Below are 19,024 nucleotides of genomic sequence, written 5' to 3' on the forward strand. Positions count from 1 at the left end.
AAGATAAATTTTTCATATTTATTTTCTAAAGAAAATTCGATATCGAAAAGGAATTTGACGTTTAGAATGAAATTGAGGATTGTGTTGTAAGTTTTAAAAGTTGGGGGATCTAAATGCAAGCACCTGAAAAGTTAAGTGACCATATTGCAAACGTACTAACGACAATGTAACGTCGGGGACCATATTGCAAACGGAATAAATGTTGAATGACTGTATTATAAGTTTTAAAAGTTGGGGGACCTAAATGAAAGTTTTAAAAAAGATCAGTGACCATTACTATACTTTACCCTTTTTATATACAATTTGTTTTCAATCTATAGATTTGTCCTTTTCCAATATTGGAGTTGTGATGATGATGATGATCTTCTATCTTTATAAAAGACATTCCAATATTCCGCAATTCTGGACGCGGGTTCTCTGTTTTCCTGTAAGTTGCTTGGTTTGCTTTCTAAAATTAACATGGTTATTAAAACTGGACCGGACCGACCGGTTCGACCGGTTACCTGTCTGGTCCGGTCAGCATGCAAAACCGGTTGTGCACAGAACCGGTAAATAACCGGTAAAACCGACTGTGAATCGGCAAAACCGGTGTGAACCGACGGTTCTACCGGTTCAAGCGATTCTGTGTTTTTTTTAATTAAATAAAACGTCGTCATTTTATGATTTTGTTCAACCCATATTTATTTTTTGATTTTGTAGGGTTAAGCCATTTTCAATTTTTCTTTTTCTTTCACGAACGTTTAAGCAGTAAACCCTATCCCTTTTCATTTTTTCCACTTTGGTTTCCTTCATCACCACTCCCTCACCGGCGTTTCATTGAGTTCCAGTTCCTTATTCTCGTAAGATGGTAATGTTTAAGCTTCCCATTTCTTTATATTTTTAATTCATCTTTTAATTGAATTTAAATCTTTGAGTTTGTAGTTTATTATAAATCCTTACGGGTCTTCATTCGTTGTGTGATTTTTATGGCCCAATTTTATATATATGGAATTTGATAAATTGTAGTCGATCTTGATTCTAGTGTGATTTGCAGCTTGATTCTGCTGGATTTGGTTTTTAATATAGTCATTCTTTGGTAGAAATTCAACTTGATCTTTTTGTTCTTTCTGCTTCGAAAACTGGTGTAAAATTTGTGATATTGTTAAAAGTTGTCGCTGCTTCTTTGCTTTCTGCAAGAGAAAATCGAAACAGTCTACCCGCGCCTGTGCTCCATTTCTGGTATAGTGCAGCTTCATCTGGTTCTGGTTCTGGTTTTCCTTGAACCATGTTTTTTGACATGGTGGTTTTGAAACATAATATTAAAGGAACCTTAGAACTAATACCTTTGTTAGCGTACTGTTTTAGCCTCTGTTCAATGTGGAACTTATAAAACTTTCAATTTAATGTCGAGTTTTGTGGAAATGAAACCGTCTCTGCTCACTTTTTACTTAAAAAAAAGAAATTTGTGACACCGTTCGTTCAATGTATGTAGCAAGGTTTTCGATTCTTTTGTTTTTATGGCATTCTATTTATATGGTAATGATGTTTCTGTTTGTTGCTCGTTATATTTACAATTGCATATGAATTTCTCAATTATTCAATTATTTATTATTAATCACTAATCAGTTTATGTTTATAACATGTAGGAATTAGCAAGTGTGAATGCTCTACAAGATAATGCTTCTCAAGATAATAATAATATTCCATCTGAGAAACAATCCACAGAATCCTCAAGTACAGCTCGAGGGAAAAGTGATTCTGCGTGGGCTCACATTTCATTTTAAAAAGAGGGAAAAAGTTGTGTATAAACTTGCCTTTATTGTAGTAAGCCTTGTAAAGGAGGGGGCATAAATAGAATGAAGCAACATCTTGCGGGGGTTCCAGGTAATATAATTTCTTGCAAAAATGTTCCTCATGATGTTCTTAACCAAATGCTTAAGTTATTGGATGAAATCAAAGAAAAAAGTAAGAGTGGCGATGGTAACCTAAATGAAGCATATGGTGATCAAAGTATTGAAGAGGAAGCACAAGAAGTTCAACCTAGCTCAAATATGGATAAGAAGAGTAAGATACAACCCACATTGAAAAGAAAAGCTAATGTTGAAATTAGTAATTATTTTGCTCCAATGACTACTCCAGGATCACAACCAAGTTTGAAAAGTGTATTATCAAGCACGTAAGCAATTCACAAAGCTAAGATGGCAATTGCTCATTGGTTTTACGATGCCTGCATTCCATTTCATGCAATACTATCACCATACTTTCAACCTGCTTTAGATGCAATCAATGCTATTGGTTTCGGTTTTAAAGGCCCATCTTATCATGAATTAAGGGTTAACTTGTTGGGAGATTGCAAGAGAGAGTGTTGCTTACTTGTAGAAGGTTATCGAGCAAATTGGGCTAAGAGTGGATGTACAATTATGGCAGATGGATGGACTTATCAATGATAAAGAACTTTGATCAACTTTCTATTTTATTGTCCTACAGGTATCATTTATGTTAAATTTTAATACTCTTTAGTATAATTATTACTTATTAGTTCACTATTTTTTTAGTTTGTTGTTAACTGTCATATGAAGAATACTTGATATATGTTTGATAAACTTTTTAATTTATTATACTATAGGTGTAGTATTTGTGAAATTTGTTGATGCATCAGATGTCATAAAAGATGCTAAGACATTATGCGGCTTGTTTTCTGAAGTGGTTGAATGGGTTGGAGTTGAACATGTTGTTCATATAGTGACTAATAATGCAGCTAATTATGTAGCTGCTGGTAAATTGATACAAGAGAAATATGATACCATTTTTTGTTCTCCTTGTGCCGCTCATTGTTTGAAACACCTTTTAAAGGACTTTGCTAGTATGCCTCATGTTGCAGACCTTGCCTCATGTTGCAGACCTTGCCTCAAAGGTTTCCAAGATTACAGTATTTGTCTATAATCGCATGGTATTCTTATCTTGGATGAGAAAAAGATAAGGTTGGAAAGAAATTGTACGTCCAAGAGTGACTCATTTTGCTACTACTTTTATTACATTGAAAAATATTTTTGATCACAAACATGATTTGCACGCTTTAGTTGTAGACAAGCATTTCACTAGCCATAAATTATCAAAGACTACAGCAGGAAAAATTGTTAGTGCTATTGTTTTGGATCAAAAGTTTTGGAATGATTGTTTGTCGATAGCGAAACTTGTGGCTCATAGCATTCGATTACTAAGAATTGTAGATGGGGATGAAAAACCTTCTCTTGGTTATGTTTATGAAGGCATACAAAGGGCAAAAAATGCTATAAAGGAGATGTTTAGAAATAGAAGAGCTTTGTATAAGCCTTACACATGCATAAACATTTAAAACTCAATCTTCATGCAGCAATTTACTTTTTAAATCATGCATTCTTCTATGATGAGAAATTTTGTATCAAGAACAGAGTCATGAGTGCAGCCATTTCTTTACTTGAAAAAATAGTTTTTTGTAATGACTTAACTAAAGGCATTAGTGAGATGAATATGTACAGGGAACGACAAGGAAGTTTTGGTCGAGAAAGTGCTCTTATCGTAACAAAGACAACTCGACCCGGTAAATGTTACTTTATTTTTTTAGTTTATAATTTATATTTTTACGCTTAAATAGTTAAGTATAACTTGTGTTCTATACTTATATTTTTTTATCATTAAATTTATTTCTTGTAGATCAATGGTGGGCGTTGTTTGGGGATAGTGCTCTAATTTTGCAAAAGTTGGCAATCCGTCTTCTTAGCCAAACTTCTTCATCTTCTAGATGTGAGAGAAATTGGAGTGTCTTTGAACGCATCCATACAAAGAGAAGAAATAGACTAGAACATCAAAGACTAAATGATCTAGTTTATGTTACTTATAACTTGTGTTTAAAGAATAGGTATAATGTCAAAATATTATTTCATTTCCTTATCCTTTTAAGCATAATCAATTAATCATTAATCAACTTCTTTCTTGATATTGTGATGTTTAATTTTAGGTTGCTCAAGAAGTCATGTTATGATCCTACTGATTATGAATCTATTGATCATGTTGATTTTTTGGTAACTGAAGAAGAAACACCTCCTGAGCTTGATATTGATGAGATTGATAATTTTCTTTATCATGAGAATGCAATTCCAGTTGGTCAATCATCAAAAATAATGAAGGTTAATCTTTGCTTGTTTATTTAGTTATATAATTATATTTATTATTTAATATGTTTTACACTTTTCCTTTTAATTGTTAAGTATTGTTTGGGAATTTAAATTTAACTTTGTATTTGTTTATCATTGCTAGGTGATAAAGATCTTGATGTTGTGGACTTTTAAATTCAAAGTGGTGATGGCGGTGGTAGTTCAACTAATGAAGAAGCTTTTCCCAATATTTTGGAATTTGAGGGAATCAATTTCAATGAATATTATGATGATTGATACTTGTATCAATTATGTACTTTTATTTATTCATTTGTTGATGAATTTCATTAGATATTGACCTTAAATATTATGTTGTAGTTGATTTGAATCATTTTGTTTCACTTGATATTATGGTATTTAACTTATATATGTTATGACTTGTGATAGTTTTATACATTTTAATATTGTGAACTTAAAAAGAGTGTTATATATATATATATATATATATATATATATATATATATATATATATATATATATATTATATAATATAATATATTAATATTGCTTTGAATATTATGTCAAATTTAAAAAATATATTATTTTATATAAACCGGTTCAACCGCGGTTGAACCAGTGAACCAGTACCTTCACCGGTTTAAGATCCGGTCTGGTTTTAAAAACATTGAAAAATAATGAAGTCACCGACCCGTTTAATGACTACATTAGTTAAGAAATAATTATTTTTAAAAAAAATTGAATTTGAGCAATTATGTTTAGAGTACATAAGTTATAAATAATTAAAAAATATGAATATTTATTCATTTATACTTTCAGAAAAATAATAATGGAATCATCATAATTCAATTATAGAATTCAATCGGGTTGAATAAAATTAAATAAAAAAATTAATTAAATTGAGTATTATTATTTTAATTTTTTTTAAGACAATTCGAATTTATAAAATTTGAGTCAAATCAAATTTTTTATGTTTATGTTCAAGTTTATTTTAATTATTTATGTTATTGTTTTGATTAATTCTAATGTAAATGGTTCTCTTTAATCAAATATGATATATATATATATATATTTCACATTAAATAATATTTATAATATTATTTAATAAATCAAATAATTATATAATATATCTATAATATTATTTTTTTAAATAAAAATCTATGAGGATCAAGTATTAATAAAAGTATTGATGAGTTAAAAAATTAATAATTTTTTTTTGTAAAGAATTACTATGAGAAAATCAAATTAAATAATTTAAACTTTAATATTTTCTCTTATATTTATTTAAACTTTAAATTTTAAATTTAATTTAAATTAACTTTACTAATTCGATTTAAGAACTTAAAATTTTTAAAAATATCATTTTTTTTTTTTTGCATCCGGTAATAATATATCACACTATTGTATTGAATGGACAAGTCCATAATACAGAAACTTTCTATATATATAATGGGGCACTTCCACTTCCATTTCGAGTATTAAGCGTCACCTTTTAGACTTTGATTCTCTGCAACATCAATGGCAACCCACAGTAACATCATGTTCACAGTCGACAGGAACGATGTCGTATTTGTTAAACCCTTCAAACCTACACCCACACAGATTCTCTCTCTCTCCACCATAGACAATGATCCCAACCTCGAGCTCATGTGCCATACTGTTTTCGTGTATCAAACCAACGGCGATTTCGATGTTAAACCCAAGGATCCAGCTTCTGTAATCCAGGAAGCACTCTCCAACCTCCTTGTTTATTACTATCCTTTAGCGGGGAAGATGAAGAGGGAGACCGATGGAAAACTCCGAATTGCTTGCAATGCCGCCGCCGACGGCGTGCCGTTCTTAGTAGCAACCGCATATTGCAAGCTCTCGTCTTTGAATCACTTGGATGGCATAGATGTTCAAACTGGTAAAGAATTCGCCTTGGATTTTACATCCGAATCCGACGATGGTTATTATCACCCTCTAGTCATGCAGGTGAGTCCACGGATGGATAGAGATATAACGGAATCTACTCCAAAAATTTAAAATTATTAAATATTTTAAATATTTTTATATTTTTTATTAATAATTTATCTTTATTTCTATAACGTAAGAACATGGGTCGTCTCTGCAGGTGACGAAGTTCGTATGTGGGGATTCACGGTTGCCTTGAGTTTATCGCACTCGGTTTGTGATGGCTTCGGTGCGGCTCAGTTCTTTCAAGCATTGACCGAGCTTGCAAGTGGAAAGAACGAGCCCTCGGTTAAACCTGTGTGGGAGAGGCAACTATTAGTGGCGAAACCGATCGAAGAAATCCTGGATCGATCATCGATAAGGAATTATCGCCGGCTTCTCCTTATCTGCCGACGACAGACATAGTCCATGACTGCTTTTATGTGACCGGAGATAGTATAAAGCACTGAAAATGAATCTGATCAAAGAAAGCAAAGATGAGAGTATAACCAGTTTCGAGGTCCTTTCAGCCTATATATGGAGAGCAAGGTTTCGAGCTTTGAAACTGAATCCACATGGAAACACAACGCTCGCCATGGCCGTCGGAATACGACGCACCGTGAAGCCACCGTTACCGGAAGGATACTACGGGAATGCTTTCACCTCTGCAAATACGGTCATGACCGGGCAGGACCTCGACCAAGGACCGCTCTCCAAAGCTGTTAAACTAATCAAGGAGAGCAAAAAGCTTGCTTCGATAATGGGTATATCTGGAACTTTATGAGCATTAACGAGAAGCTGAGAGAAGTGAATAGGAAGTTCGAAGCGGCGGCCGGTGGAATCATAGTGATAACAGATTGGAGGCGGTTGGGACTTTTGGAAGATGTGGATTTGGATGGAAAGGGAGTGTAAACATACCATTGCCGTGGAACATGTTCGGGTACGTGAATTTGGTTCTTGTATTGCCTCCTTGTAAGCTAGATAAATCCATGGAAGGCGGTGCTAGGGTTTTGGTTTCTCTACCCAGGGCTGCTCTTGCCAAGTTTAGGGAAGAAATGGATGCTCTCAAGCACGGTAACACGGTTGCAGGCGATTAATATATATATATATATATATATATATATATATAAATATATATATATATATATATATATATATATATATATATATATGTTTTAAGTTGATAAAATTGTGTTTCTTCCTATGACTTGTGTTCAAAATTACTGTGAACTGATTTCCTTTGTGGAAACTGGAAAGAATAATGATGTATGGAATTATAATTTATATCTCTGAATAATATTTCGGAATTTTTTTGAAATCAGATGACCTACTTCAACAAATGAACATAGTCCATCCGATTGATCTGTTCGTATTGAAGAAACTATGTTATACGGGTACGATAATTTAATATCGTTTAAACTATTCAATATTTTTTTTAGATAAATACAAAACATGTATAATTTAAGTACGTATGAAGGACATCACATGTTGAAGTGATACGATTAGAATTATTTAAGAACATATCGAGGATAACATTTGATTTTCAAGCACGTTTTCATAATTACTTTTGACAATTAATTTAATGAATAAAAAATAATTTTGAATAAGAAAATGAAATTGATTTTGAAGTGTAGAATATCAATTGACTTGCGAAGATTTTTTGAATTGGATCTGAGCATTTTTGAGTTGAGATGTCTTCTTACGTATAATTGGTATTTCAATAACATTTGCAACACATATTAATACATCTCAGTTAGAAATCAAAAATACAAAATATGTTTGTTTTAGCAAAGATAATGCAAGCAGAAAATTGACATATGAAAACTAGTATATAAATTTTAATGAATATTTATTATATTTTTTTATATTATTGTTTTTTGCCCTACTCGTACTATGTAATTTTGAAAATTTCGTTTGATATTCCTGTATCCGTTCCGTTACTTCCGTATCTCCCACCCGTGCAACATAGCCAAGAAGCACCCTGGTCTCTTACATGGCGTCCTGGGATTCGCTGGTTCTTCTGACAATATCATTTATATGGTTAGCCGTTAGTGTTCCAAATCATTGTCCAACGACAATTACGAGTGTAAATGAATCGAGTTTGAACAAATAAGGTTATGTTCGTGTTCGTTTGTTTATTTTTTAAGGTGTTTATGTTCGGTTCGTATTCATTTAATTATTGTTTGCGAACATGTTCATTTATATATTCACAAATGTGTTCATTTAGCATTCGTTTAGTGTCTATTTAGCGTTTATTTAGTGTTCGTTTAGCATTTATTTAGTGTTTGTTTATTGTTCGTTTATTATTCGTTTATATATTCAATTTTTAGTTTTACCATTTCGTTTGCAAGCTAATGATAAAATTATACTACCCTTAAAACCCACGATTTAAATTTTAACTTTTATCGTGTGTTCAATTTAGTCTCCACCTTCACCAATATTCAAAATGTAAAGAAATAAAAGGAAAAGGAGAACTGGGTAAAAGAGTTTGTTTATGAACACGAACGGGTCGATAAAGTAGCTTATAACGAGCTTATTTGTAAACATAAACGAACTGAACACACATTTGTTCGTGTTCGTTCGTTTATTAAATGAACATAAAAAAAAATTGTTCATACTCATTTATTTAGCTTAACGAATGAATATAAACGAACGTTATACGAACGGTTCACGAACAGTTCATCGAATGCTATGCTCATTTACACCCCTAACGACAATGCCATCCTCCTTGATTCCGCGGGAAATCCTCCTTTCCCTCTAAGCTCATGTTAGTTTCTAAATCTATGCAAATTCCTCAAATTGGTTTTATTTTATTAATTTGTTTTACTTTGCTTGATTAGAAAGTAGAAAGTACTTAGATGATTCAATCTGGTCTATAATGATTTTATTGACTAAGTTGACGAGAACCGAGCTGGAGGTATTTCTTGTTGCTGAAAATAAAGGAGAACTAACTTGTGATTTCATTGTCATAGGTTGTCATTTCCAAAGATCTTGCACCATCTACAAAGGTGATTTTCCATTGGCTCAGTAATTCACTCTCGTTACCAATCTTCAAACTAAGGCCTCAATGCACCAAATTAGTTACTACTACTTGACTGACATTAACTCCACTTTTTTTTCCTGCAAACAAGCCTTGGTTCCTTAATCCTTGTTATATTCCTCTACAACATTATGTTACTGGTTCATACACTGTAGGTTCTTCTTTCATACTTTCTTTGTTGTAGTACCAGCGCTGCACATTCTTTGCATTCTAACTCTATGCTTCCCTAATGCAGACTAGTCTGTGCACAAACTACGGCAAATTTGTTAGTAGGAGTAAATTTCGACTCACCACTTTTTCCTGCCTCCCTATCCTTCTTGGTTGTTGCACTCATGGTGATTTTGTTGTTCAAGAAATTACGAGTTCTAGATAAATTTCTCATCTGTTAGGGGTGAGTAAAACTCGACTCGACCTGAAAAATGATCTTTTTTACTCAACTTGACTTTGAGTTGTAAAAGTAATTGTTTAGGTACCAGATTGAAACCTAAACAAAACATTTGTATGATTTTGAAGAAAAATAAAGTTTAGGTACCAAAATGAAATAAAAGTAATAGTTTAGGTACTAAATATATAGTTTATCCAAATATCTTTTTGTTTCGAAAGCTTATAATTTCCTTGGTAAAAATTAAGTGGCAAACATATGAGGCAAGGGTTTTCTGCGTACGGCAGCCTTAATATACGGTTAAGGAAAGGCTTTATCGGAAATATTAATACTTTTTTATTTTTGTAAAGCGCTACCGAAAATATTATTTTTTTACCGAAAATGTTAATTTCGCTATCTAATTTTTGGTAGGAAAAAAATAACATTTTAGGTAACGCTCATATTAACATTTCGGTAAAAAAATAATGTTTTAGGTAGCGTTTTACCGAAAATATTAAAAAATATTAATATTTCCGGTAGTGACTTTTTTTAGTTGTATATTAGGCTGACGTACCTTAGACATCCCCGTGAGGCAAGGCAAAAAGGTAGGTGAAAAGGGAAGATTTAGTGAAAAATCCAAGCGACCCAATTATTTAGCCCAATAGGTTATTTTTGATTTATTTTGAGATCTACGACAAATTTATAGTGGAGAAGTAACTCATCATGCCGACGTGATGAGTTCCATGAGATATTTTTTAATGGGCCGTGGGAAATAGGTCCCATGGGTCGAATATATTTAATATATTTTCACGGACTCGAGTCCCATAAAAAATAATTTTTTTTATTTTAAACATTGAAAAATATTATTTTAATGGACATCAAACTCGTCACGTCGGTGTGACGAGTTCAACGGGGTCAAAAATTTGAAGTTTTCGACAGTTGAGGTGACTGTTGGCGAACATGCATTTTTTTTAAAATCCAACGAACTCGTCATCGGTGTGACAAGGTCTAGAGGCTATTTGGGAGATGGTTTCTGTATAAATAGGGGTTTAGAGTAATGTTTAATGTAAGAACAAAGATAAAAAAAATTGAGTATGTTACATAATGTGGTCGTGGGAAAAATTTTGGGTATGATTTAGCGACGATGTTTATGGGTTTGACAACATCGACTTCAACCAAGTCTACATCCACTACATAAGTTCCTCACTTAGGATTTTCTAACAAATTTACTAATTGTTCTTTCTTTTCAAGGATCAATAATAACCTTTACAATTCCCTAGTTTTTCACTTGGCTAAACAAGAACCAATCCCCTTTACAAAGGTAAAAAGAAGTAAACAAGAAAACCTCTTAAAGGTAGGTGTTACAAAGTTAAGCTCACAAGAACAAAACTATTTACAAGAAGAGTAAAATAGGAATGAAAAATTATTCTATGTGTTGATTGCTGGATATGCGTTTTCACCCTTCTTCAAGTGTCCTCAACTTGTTTTTATATGTTGGAATTTGTTTGTGGACGTTTTTAGCCATTGGAGTGATTTGGAGCCATTGGGGATGTTTTCTCTACAAAATAAAGTTGCCTAGTACAGGGGAGTATCGGTACTCCTTAATGAGTATTGGTACTTCCTATGTTAGTTTAAATAAAACTAGTTTGGGTCTGACGGTATCGATACTATGTTATGGTATCAATACTACTATGTAAAGTAGTATCGATACTCATTTGAGTATCACCTATTTTGCATTCTGGAATTTGAGCAAGCTAGTAGTATCGATACTCTACCTTGTGATCAATACTTCTCTTACCTTTGGTATCGGTACCACATGAACACTATCGGTACTGTTCATATAGTATCAATAATGTAAGAACAGTATCGGTACTTCATACTTTGAAAATCAATTTTGTGCTCAATTTCTAGTTTATTGACTTTGAATTATTTTTGAAAACTTTGAACAAATTCAATTAAGTCCACATTTTGTCTTAATGTGTTATATCAAACATTATAAAAATGATTCAACTTCACCTCTGCAGCGCCACAAAGTTTGGTACACCTTGCTCTCTTTGCGGATCATCCATATCGGTATGAATTCGACTAGATTCATGTCGACCCCTAACTTCCTACTCAATTGAGGATTTGACAACCATTCTTAAAAAATTGTTGATATAGGCCAATATGCTTCATTTGAGAGGTACTTAAAGTCACAACTGTAAAGTTACGCATAGTGTCAGCTATAATAGTCATCACATATAAGTATGAGTCAACATTAATGTGCATACATGCAGCAACAGCGTGAGCGCATGGAATCTAAAGCTTGAAATCGACCACAATTCATCTTCTATTCAGATTACCAGTGTATGTTGTAGAATAACCTCATTTGCTTTTCATTGACATTTCACATCAACTCAAATAAAATGAAAATTTTAGAGAGTCATAATCTATACTATTCAGTCATTTATTTTTCATTGATATTCACATCAACTCAGATAAACTTAAAAATTTTAGAGAGTCCGAGAATCTACACTATTACATCTTTTGCTTTTCATTGACATTTCACATCACACATATAAACTTAAAAAATTTAGAGAGTCAGAGAATCTACATTATTCTACAAAATTAAAACAAAATTAATTTGTTAACTTTAGTTTTAATAGATTTTTCATATTTGTTTACATATTTTTCAAAGTATTTAATTAAAAGTAATTGATGACAAATTTTATAAACATTTTAAGGGTGACATATATATTATTGATATATTTTTTTATACAATTAAATGTCGAGTACAAAAATTACTTAAATAAATATATATATATATATATATATTTATATGCAATTATTGCCAATGTCAATGAGTAGTAGAATAGTGATGACTTGGCACTCGTCGATTTCGTCGTGGTCGTCCACATTCGTCATTTTCGTCTTCTTGCGGTTCCGGTATACTAAATATTACTCCACCACTTTGATTTTCATCTTCGGTGAAAATGATGAGTATTGTATTTGATGCCATCATTGATGTCATTGACTCAAATTGCACACTGAAATCGCCACAAGATTGATCGTATTGAAGATGATCATCCCATGGACCACTTGCTCCCATTTCTTCTGCCGAAAATTGTTATGAATATGACATGCTTCCTCGGCCAATCTTCCGTATGCTTCCCGCACGCATCTATTTTATGGAAACCGTCCATGTTATATATGGGCATTTCCACCGGTTAATGAAACCCAAATTGTTGCAAAACTCTATCAGCTGCATAAATCTCAACAATTACGAAATGAAGCAATGGTGTTACGACACACCATGTCTCTACTCCTTCAAAGAAAAATGGCGGTAGACACCGTTGGATCTCCGACGCACAATACGATGACCAATTAAACTGTCAAAAATATTATATTAGTATAATTAAATAATTAATATTACAAATTTCAATGTTAATGCAAATTTTTTTAATATTTATCGCATATCTACAGGCGATATCGATCCTTATCCGGATATCTACTTTGGTTGCACTTGACAACTTTGTATCAGTTATTATGTGTCGCCATCTAAACAAAAAATAATAATAACTACATTATTTATTGTAATTTTCAAAATATTTAAATAAATATTTTAAAATATCAAAACTTTAAATATAAGAATTTAACTTGCGATGAGAAGAAACTCCGTAGGAGCGGATGTAATAGGCGTAAAAAACGGGAGACGATACCACGCCCATGATTGGAGCAAAACTAAACAACCCGCTACATCCGCTTTTTTTTCCTCTAACAACTATGGTCGCCTTGCAAAGTTCACGACACAAAAAAGCCAAAATTGCAGAACCTCAACTATATTGGCAACATATAAAGTAATCCCCCAATACTAGAAGATATTGGATGTGCACCTAGGGATGGCAAACGGGTATAGTTTCTTGGATTCCGCACCGTATCCGCTCCAATTGGAGCGGGGATGGGTATAATTTTAGCGGGTAGTGGGCGGGTGTGGATTTATAAAGTGGTACCCGTCGTGGGTGGTGGGCGGGTAATGGGTTTGAGACATTACCTGCCCCGCATCCGCCCGCCCCGCATCCGCCTGCCCCACATCCGCCCGCCTAACCAAATATCTATTAAATTTTGGACCATTATGAATTTAGGTGTAATTTTAGAGACTAATTTATAAATTTAATATTGTATAATATAACATATAATTTAACCAAATATTAAGGATATTTAGTCTTTAATCTGGTTTTTAATTAGGGAAATATTCGACTCTTTGATTAAATCCATAATCCCACTAACCACATCACTTTCCATGTTCTTTAGCCCATGATGCCCATCCAAACACAAATTAGCCGTACTATATGCATTAACATCAAAAGCAGCAGTTTCCATGTTCTTTAGCCCCTCAAAACCCATATTAGGCGCACTATGAGCATTAACATCGAAAGCAACTCAACAATCCAACTCTGCGACTACATGCTCCCTACAATCTATCTCCATAACATTCATAGAGCCACTCCTCTAACAAATTGAAGCATGCGTTGCTACCCCATCACGAACTTTCTGGAAACCAACTCCAACATCCCATTAGTTTGCTGTCAGGAGGGTCTAGATGGGTATGTCGCTAGTGGGTAGTGGGTGTGGGGATGGATTTGAAAATGTACTCGCGTGGGCGGGTGTGGATTTGAAAATTTGTACCCATCATGGGTGGTGGGCGGGTGGTGGATTGAAAAATATTAGGTGGGTATGGGGATGGGGGAAGGGGTATCCGCACCCGACCCGCCCGTTTGCCATCTCTATGTGCACCAAATTGCCCGATTTATCCAGTAGCAAGATCCCTCCAATCAACGTCATAAGATATGCTCGGGTTGCATATTTCACCTCTTGCTCGTTTGATTGTCCATCTACTCTAAATTCTCTTTCCAACCACGTCATTCGTATCTGCATCTCATCAATGACATCGACTGGAGCCTCATTCCCAATAAATTATAAAACTGCATCTTGCGCATAATTGTTGTGAAGCACCAATGACATACAATTAATCGGAACGCCAAGTTAATATGCGACATCTTCCAATGTTATCGTCACTTCACCAGAAAGAAACTAACACGTATGCGTTTTTGACCTCCAACGCTCAATCAACGCCGATATCAGTGCCGACATCACTTTAAAACCACGAAAAAATGTAACACCCCCAACCCGTATCCAACCCGGATACGAGTCCGAAGTGTCACATTGACTTTTCAAACATTTATTCGTATAAAATAGCGAGTAATTTAAAAACTTTGATAACATTTAACTTATTCAAAACGTTTACAAAATGTATCAGAGTTCATACAATTTATATTAGACTACATGCCAACTACACTCTATAAACACATATATTTTCTGATCTGACATTTGGTAAGGAAAACTGACCTGTCTTGCTCCGCTTTACTCTTCTCGAAACCTACGTGTGAACAATCACACGCTAAGTCGAAGACTAGTGAGGCATAACGACTTATAATGCACTCAACATATATCAATACATGCATGTTCTGTTCTATCATGTTATAACCAATTCCATGCATTCTTCGTATCATATAAAATCATATCAGATTATTACAGTAATACATACATACACATATTCATCATATGGTTCACGTAACACATTTCAAACCACTTATAAACCCATCGTATACATATCACATTCAGTATGCTTGTTTAATCACTTTATAGCCCATGTACACTAGTGAGAACTTAAGGTATGTGAGTACTTGAGGTTGTGCACACATATGCTGCCACCACAGCTCGATCAATGTCCCGAAGGACCAGTCCATAGATTCCGAAGAACCTAGGTAATCAGTCATATGTCCCGAAGGGACATAGGTAAACAGTCCATATGTCCCGAAGAACATAGGTAAACAGTCCATATGTCCCGAAGAACATAGGTAAACAGTCCATATGTCCGAAGAACATAGGTAAACCCTCGACCCTTGGTATGCCAACTATACCCCTAGCTCTCATATCACAACATGGGCATTATCATTTATAACAGTTCACATTACTTATTCTATTCTTTCTCTTATAAACACCATATATTTCTTTTCAGTCACGTATCACATGTACGTGTAATCATTGATCTCATAATCACATGTTCCTTCTCTTCTATCACATACCACATGTATGTGTAAACATATATCTAATATCATGTTGCATGTAATCACATAGATCGTATCAAATAGTTTCTTTCACATATACAGTGTAATCACTAGTCTATTTTCATGTATATTTTCACTTCTCATATGATTTTATATTCATCTCACACAGCTCATATCACCTTGCATTGTTTCATATAAACATAGATGTCATATCTTGTTCGCATATATTTTCCATATAACTCTAGTTCTTTCACATAGCCTTATCATATTTTCATATCATATATCTTGTAAGAGATTCTTATATCATCATAACATATCACATATTCACATCAACCATATATACATATATACATACATGTCAACACATATAAATATACACGTATATACTTCTATTTATGAATTCATGCATTTTAACTATGGAAATAGACTTGTGCAAGTCTTATTTCCATTTAACATCATATAATACTAATATGCACTCACCTGGCCTCACTAGTCCATTCCAATCTCTTATCTTCCCTTTTTATCGATCTTACTTGTCATGATTCCGGAACTCGTTTAGGCTCTGAATCTACATATTATACATTTTAAGACAATTATTAGATACCTACCTTGTAATTAGTACTAGCAACTTAAACGAACTTATTAAACCAATATGCATTTTCCTTTAGGGGGAATCGGTTCCCTACTATGGGGGTATCGATTCCCTAATGACATTCTGGAAATATTGTTCGTTTGAAGGGGATCGGTTCCCTTGAATGGGTACCGATTCCCCTTGCCCAGAAATCATATTTCATCCGAAAATTACTTCATTTCTCTCAAACACTTCATATATCCCCCTTTTCATTCTTAACTCTAGTACACATACTTAAACCAATCTATATTCATTTATTTCATCTTAAACCTCAAAATCCTATCTTCCATATGAGATTCAAAATCATACCAAATTTTCAATGTGTCTAATTCCAATTCTAACACTTCATACTTCTTAATTAGATTGATGACAAGTCAAATTCATCATAAAACTTCACAACCATACCATATCAAATTTCATCTTAAAACTCATATTGCAAATTCCTCATAATTCCTTATCTTATTGTTTAAATCTATATAAGCTTTCCTTAAGCTTATTTAATACCCAAGAATCAAAACTAAGCTTAAAACTCAAGAATTAACCAACTGAAATCAAACTTACCTTTGCCTTGCTCTCCCACGTATGAAGAAGAAGAAAGGAGAAGAGAACTCTGGATGTTTCTCAAATTCCCACGTTTTATTACCTTAAAAAGAAATATAAAATCTTTCTGGTCAAATGACCATTTAACCCTTAATTTCCTTTAATAATTACTAATTAACCTTCATCATATACATCCAATAATCATTGAACTATTTCATTCTTATACTTTAGTCACCAAATTCTGAACTTTACAATTGGGTCACTAACCCGGTATTGAGGATGTTACAAATCTCCCCTCCTTATAAGAAATTCGTCCTCGAATTTTCACTGCACATCTTAATAGGAACATATCTTCTAATGTTCTTATGTTGCTTCCTGACTTATTCTTTCTTGTCATCATCAGAAACTTACTTTTCAATCCTTTAGTTTTCCAACTATCTTTTCGTTTATACATTCATCTTCTGTTGTTTATCATATAAACAATAACCAGTAATACCAATCCATTGTTGTCTTTTCTCTCATTCGATTATGCATTTTTCCTTTGACCTTCTAAAATTCCATATAATGTCACTCATCACGTTGACAGTAACATTCATCTCATCACTCTATATCAAACTATCCTCTGTACTTCCATATTATCGTATCTGGTTCTTTTAAATCAATCCCTTTCATTTCTTTACTCCTTATCCTTATACATAAATCATATATTTCCTTTCATATTCACATACTCTTGTCTTATCACTTATACTCATCTTTATGTACCAATCTTCATTGCATCCTCAATACTCTGATAACTCATTTCTTATACATAACTTCATTCTTTATCATTTCTTATACTTGTATTTTCCTTCCTGAAGGTTCCATGCAAATACTTATCTCTGTTTCTACATCATAGTTATCTACTCAGAATATACAACTATATTCAAATTCACATCATAATCAATTAACTTCACTTTATCTTTCCTCCAATCTTATAACTCTAGCACCTTTAATCTAACAGCTAGATAATAACTTTTGTTCAATCTAGGGCACAAACCCTATTATACCAATCATATACATTCTTTCCAATCTAAATTATCTCAACATTCGCTTACTCAACTTATCAATTTCACCTCTATTCTCATACATCCTGAAATTTCTTTTACTCAAACTCAACATTCTGACTTCCTGTGTCCTATAATATGATCATCGATATACATATTCTCAAACTCTTCTTATCAATCCTCAGCTTTACTTAAATATACAAATTCTTACTTCCTTTTCCTTTACTATACCACATTACTATGATCCAAATATGCAACTGTATCCAGATCCATTGCGGATTTGGTTATCATATCCTGACATATCTTAAAATCTTATAATTCCAGTACATTTTCATCATACTCTAGTTAGCCAATGCTAACTCTTTCCATCTTAACTGCAAACCCTTATCATAAACATACTCTTGTTTATGCGCAATACTATCACTTCGTTTCAAACTCATAAGCTCTGACTTTATATATCTTATACACTTGTCACTGATGCACTTATCATTGAGTTCTTCTATACGTACTCATCACGTCCTTAGATCTTTTTAACCTTCTTATGGTGACACCTGTTCACCATATTCTATCTTATCCACATAATAACAAAACTACTCTATATCGTGTTTCCGATTCCAAACGATGAAAACTTTCTATCATTATTCAGATATGATTTCAGCTTTCTGAAATCAACTTTTGATCTTACTAGGCATTTCCTGAGGTGTCCGCTCTTCATCCTGCCTGGCCAGGGCAGGTGAATAGCTATCACAATCCGGAATATCACCTTTCACTTACTTCGAAATTATCACGATCGGATTTTCTACTGTATTAAACTATTCTTATTCTATTAGCAAGACAACATATTCCTTACACTATCAGATCATAAAATTTTCAATCTATGTTGGCATGTACACCTTTTATGACACTTTGGACTTCGGTTTATGCCGAGAATCGGCTAAACCTTAGCTCTGATACCATTAAATGTAACACCCCCAACCCGTATCCAACCCGGATACGAGTCCGAAGTGTCACATTGACTTTTCAAACATTTATTCGTATAAAATAGCGAGTAATTTAAAAACTTTGATAACATTTAACTTATTCAAAACGTTTACAAAATGTATCAGAGTTCATACAATTTATATCTTTAGACTACATGCCAACTACACTCTATAACAGTACATATTTTCTGATCTGACATTTGGTAAGGAAAACTGACCTGTCTTGCTCCGCATTACTCTTACTCTTCTCGAAACCTACG

The 19,024-nt window shown here is 33.3% G+C and overlaps 1 pseudogene; it reads left to right on the forward strand.

Moving 5' to 3' along the window:
- The first annotated feature begins 5,597 nt into the window (after window positions 1-5,597).
- Window positions 5,598-7,159, forward strand: LOC120206284 (annotated as a pseudogene).
- Window positions 7,160-19,024: the final 11,865 nt, after the last annotated feature.

The sequence above is a fragment of the Hibiscus syriacus genome, unplaced genomic scaffold, assembly GCF_006381635.1.
Source record: "Hibiscus syriacus cultivar Baekdansim isolate YM2019G1 unplaced genomic scaffold, ASM638163v2 tig00013680_pilon, whole genome shotgun sequence".
Classification (NCBI taxonomy): Eukaryota; Viridiplantae; Streptophyta; class Magnoliopsida; order Malvales; family Malvaceae; genus Hibiscus; species Hibiscus syriacus.